Source organism: Myotis lucifugus, unplaced genomic scaffold, assembly GCF_000147115.1.
Source record: "Myotis lucifugus unplaced genomic scaffold, Myoluc2.0 scaffold_9, whole genome shotgun sequence".
Taxonomy (NCBI): domain Eukaryota; kingdom Metazoa; phylum Chordata; class Mammalia; order Chiroptera; family Vespertilionidae; genus Myotis; species Myotis lucifugus.
Genome location: NW_005871057.1, coordinates 11,236,438 through 11,241,845, shown reverse-complemented (window position 1 = coordinate 11,241,845; position 5,408 = coordinate 11,236,438).

Sequence of the window (5,408 nt, the reverse complement as noted above, 5' to 3'; positions counted from 1 at the left end):
CTGAGCCACACCAGCCAGGCTCTCCTTTCTTTTAACACCCAAATACAAATTATTCAACTCTCCATCTTGCATGATTCCAGATATCCATGTCCCTTTCAGATCCTCTTTCTTAATTTTACAGAGAACCTTGCAGAAGGCATGCACTCACTACTAGCCAATCTTGGGTATCACTACTAATTTCTTGCTCTTTCTTAAGACACTATCTTTGTTGCTGACCCACTTATAGAATTTAAGGATCGATGATATCACATAGAAAGATGTTATTACCTTCACATTAGCCTCAGAAGAAGAAATAGCTATACTCATATCATGAGCTCAAAACAACTGTGGTCAAAGAACCAGCTCATAACTTCCTTCAGCAAAGTTCAATTCAGGCTTTAATGATTAATAAAGTTTTAATTGAAAATTTAAGTATACATAAAGGGATGAGAACAATGAAAGAAATTCAGATGAGATATTTATTAGTGCTCCTAAAGTTCATGGGCCAGGCCCTTCCATGACAAGTTCCTTACCTCTAAGTCTCTCTCCTCTTCCACTGGTCCTCAGAGCTGAGACTTAGACCTCTGCCAATTAAGATCTTTCACTCTTGTCTCTCATCCACTCTTGTCTCTCATCATCCCTCAGTGCCACTATCATCCACAACCCAGAGAAAGCAGTCAGTTAGCCTAGCACTCTCTCAGAATTGCCTGCTTACCCAATGAATAGTGTTTTAGGTTTGTTTGTTTTTTGTTTGTTTTTTTGTGGGGTTTTTTTGTTTGTTTTTTTCACAATTTAGCATAGCAATTGTTTGGTCTTTGTACAAATCTCTCCCATCAGACATATTCTGGACTTGGCCTTTACATAAGCAATAGTCCTGTAAGGTGATGTTTCCAAACAAAAGGAGAATCTGAATCCTGCTTACTCCAGCCTCCCTCACCACAGTGTTCATAAATAGTTGTACTTTTCAAAATGTTGTCCCACTGCATGTATTAAGTCACCATCATCTATGAAAGAAAGTGCTATTGGGACTCAAATGTATTAGACATGTCAATTTTCAAAGGAGGAAGGAAGATATGAAGAGAAGAAGGGGAAAAGGGAGGGCAATTGTTTTCTGGCTGGAAAAAAAAAGGCAACATAGCAAAGAAGGGACACAATATCTTGCAAAATACAACTTGGGACTTTGATATCCTACATACAATTAGGAAATTTCAGGGTATTGTTTGCATGTGTGTGCATGGATGTGGTTATTTTCATTGTGGTTATGATATACTAGGCTTTGCCAAAGTCAGTATTCTCCATAACAGTGAAGCCACATTTTTATGTCCTTAACAATTGTAATTTTAAACAGTTGTAAGAAATTCTCATGTTTTTATGTACAGTAAAAAACCAATAGTACAGTAATCTTTCTTCCTTTTTTTTTTTTTTTTTTAGGTTAAAAGCAGAGCCAAGGTCAGTAGGAGGGAGAATTCCTATCCAGATATTCTCCAACTGCTTGCCCCAGCTTTATCATTAGGGTGTAACTCGAAGGCCATCTCACCAGTTAACCTTCTATCACTGTGTTGCCCCAGACAGGGAATCTGATCCAAAATGCCAGGACGGAGGCAAAGCGACCTTGCAGGAGACCCAGGTATCGAGTTACAAAGCATAGAAATGAGGTAGAGGGAGGAATCACACCTGCACTAAAGGCAGCTTAGGATTTGAATGACCTCCCTGCTAGGAAATTAAACTTTTTTTTATGTTTATAACACTTCCTCTATTCCTCATGCCTCCTCCACCAACCTCATCCCCTACCCCAGCCACTTTACAGACACATCACATCTAAATATTTACAAATTAAGAAGAAACAGAGGAAATTTTAATGACTGATATATTACCAACCTGGCAAGGTTCCTCCCATGACTGACACTCATATAACCATTAGCAGGAATTCCTGTCACAGATAAGCACCTAAGGGTTTTGATAAGCTTACGTTTTAAAAGTTTGTAACAATAAACATGTTCTCTTTAAATGCATCTTCTTAATTGGTAGGACCAGGCACAAGTATAAACATGATAATGAGAAGGTTTATCTCAAGGGAAGTTTTTTTTTCACAGTGCTATGTCACACTCACAGTCATACAAATCAGAATCCCAGAGCAAATCCCAGAACCCTAGAATCCTAGAGGGAATGCTCAATTCTAATATGAGAGAGTGAGGATCAAGAAGATAAGCTATCGCTCTAACCGGTTTGGCTCAGTGGATAGAGCGTCGGCCTGTGGACTGAAGGGTCCCAGGTTCGATTCTGGTCAAGGGCATGTACCTTGGTTGCGGGCACATCCCCAGTAGGAGGTGTGCAGGAGGCAGCTGGTCGATGTTTCTAACTCTCTATCCCTCTCTCTTCCTCTCTGTAAAAAAATCAATAAAATATATATTTTTTAAAAAGAGTATTAATTAAAAAAAGAAGAAGATAAGCTATCTGTACAAGGCCACCCAAATGGTAAGGGTTGGGACTAAAACCCTGACCCTCAGATTCCCAAGTCAGTATGCTGTTCTATGTACCAATGACCGTCCAATGTTGCTATACCAAAGAACCATCAATAGTGCTCTTTACAAATGCAAGCTCCTAGGTCTCAGCCGCAAAACATCCTGTGTGGTAGATCAAGAGTGGGACCTGGGGATATGTATTTCTATTGAGCGCCCCTCTGTGACTCAGATGCAAATACACTAGGTTCTGGGAAAATGTACTACCCCTATTTGGCTGCTGAAAAGTGAAGTCCTACCTTTATCTCCCCCCCGCCCCCCATCCTTCTCCTCTACTCAGAGTTACTCAGTGCCAACTGTTGGGTGGGTGTGCACCCTTCAGATTTTTCTATTCATTTACATACAAAGAGACATAGGTATGTGTGTACTTCCTGACCTTTTACATGTGGAAACTTCTGCTTATAAAATGATCTCAGCAATTTTTTTTTCATCAAATAGGTGACAGAGGACACTGTCACCGGCACAGAAGCAGTCAAACTTAAATTGAGGCCACCTCAGGATGTGTGACTGCCCTTGATTAGTTTAGAAATGAAGACTTCCTGGACCTCACTCGCTTCAAATACATTTTAGCCAGTAAGTGATGTTTCTCAGTCATATAAAAAAATATCTGTGAGGTTGCTAAAGAAAAAAAAATAGAGTAAATGGCTGGCAGTCACATTGTGTAAGCTTGTGACTACTATTATAGAGTTCTCATGCAAATACAAGGTGCTAAGTTAATTCAACACATAAGCCCTGCATGACTGAGAATCTGTTTCTGTGAGAAAGGTTGTGTGGGGTGGGGCTGAGGGTGCAATCAGGTTGCTGCTACACATTCATATAAAATGTACAGCATTCATTCTGCTTTCTCACCTTTCAGACCTTGCAACCCAGCTGTCACCACAAGCACCCAACTGAAAAGGCTCTTGTTAAGGTCACCTAAGGTTCCTAATTACTGAACCTCAGTCTCTTGACTTCTGCAGGTCTTTTTTCCTTTTGATTGGCTTTTCTTTCTTCTGCAAAATAATTCCTTCTCTCTTCCCTCTCCTCTGGTTTTGGTTCTGGTGAAAATGGCTACTCATTCCCCATCTTTGCCAGTTTCTCTTAAATATTCACATACTTCAGGATTGCATCCTATGATTTTATTCTTGCTCTGTATCCTCTATATGATAGAGATCATAAAATCCTATAGCCTCAGCAGTTGTCATCAGAAAGGGACCAGGCCATGAGTGGGTCTGCCTCAGGCAGGCCAGTAGTGTGTAGGTTCTTGACTTCCTGCAGGAAAGATTTCACAACATTAGTCCAGGTGATTTTGAGAGTATGTTTTTAAAGCTGGGGACAGTGAAACAAAGGAAGGGCATAGGGTAGAAGGAGCAATTGAAGAAAGCCTAGGCAGTGCTCTGCTTTGGCTCTCTAGAAACATTATAGGAAAGAAGTGGGCCACACTGGGCTGTGTGGACTTACTGGGAAATAAAAGTCACAGTGAAAGAAGTGAGCTATAGTTAGCTCACTGAAAAGTCAGAGAAAACGGGGCCTTGGAGACAGGTTTAGGGGGTATGCCCAGGATGAGCTGCTACTGCTCATTGCTCCAGTGGTTGAAAGTCTCCTGAGAATCCTTAGAGTTTAGAAGAGAAAAGTAAACATGCATGCCTGAGAGAGAAGAAAGGCATGGGTGTGCGCCAGAGAGAGCCCATGCTGAGTCTTTGTCTTGAAGGTTCTCAAGGTGAGGATTTTAAGGGAGGTCTTAGAGGAGGATCTCAATAGAATATTCATCAGCTTTAAGCTGATGCACCAAAATGAAATTTATTGCCCTGACTTGTCCTTGAATGTGGCTGGCACAAATGGCACTAATTGGGTTCCTGCTATCTATCTCCCTGAGTAGAGTTATTTAAGCTATTTACCCTCTGGTTGAGTAGAAGAAGAGTAAACTATTTACTCTTAAGTGTCCTTGGTTAGGGAAGATAGGATTTTATAATTTACTAGATGGCTGTAAACTGCTTGGTTATTTAACTATCTGTCTCAGTTTCCCTATTCCACTTGTCCTGGCTTAATAACCAGTCTGACAATGACCCCCAAATCTTTATCCACAGCCCCATTTTATACTAATCTCAGAGCTCACCTTCTTAATAGTGTCTGGAAACTCAAACATTTTCAGGTTTAACAACAAACTGGTGTCTTCCTCCCCATCTTTCCATGAAGCCTGTTCCCTTTACCCTGTATATTACTTATATCAGTTAGAGATAAAACCATATAAAAGTTTCCCAAATTAGAAACTTCATCACCATTACCTATTCCTCCCTTTACCTTATTCTTCTCATCAAATCCTATAGGTTCCACCTCCAACATACTTACTTGCTTTATCACTTCCTCACTCCCATTGCTATTACCCCAGTCCTCACCATCTCCACTTGGACCAAAGATGTGGCTCCCTAGCAGACCCCTGTATGAAATCTCTCTCCTTCCTTAGTCCCAACATTCTGCACCAAAAAATGATCATGTTTCCGAAACAAACAGTATATATGTCACGTCCTGCTTAATAAACTTATGTGGTTTCCCATAACCTACAAGATATACATTTAAAATCCTTAAGATGCTTTCTAACCTTAATCTTTAATATACTTTCCTATCCTAACCTACATTTCCAGCCTCATCTTGGTCACGGCAATTCCTGTGAAATCCCATAAGTTCTCATCTGTGGTTTTAAACATTCAGTTCCCTTAGCTCAGAGTGAACTCTGCCAATCACTTCTTCAGTATGTAAAATAAATGCTTTCTCCTGTGTAAACCCACCTCTCCACAACCTCCTTAAAACACCCCAACTCCCACTTTACGTCTACCTGTACCAGGACACTTATTCCAGCATTCATTCACATTTTCCTTCAGCCAACATGTGAGTAAATACCCATAAAGTGGATTATAATAACACACATCATTT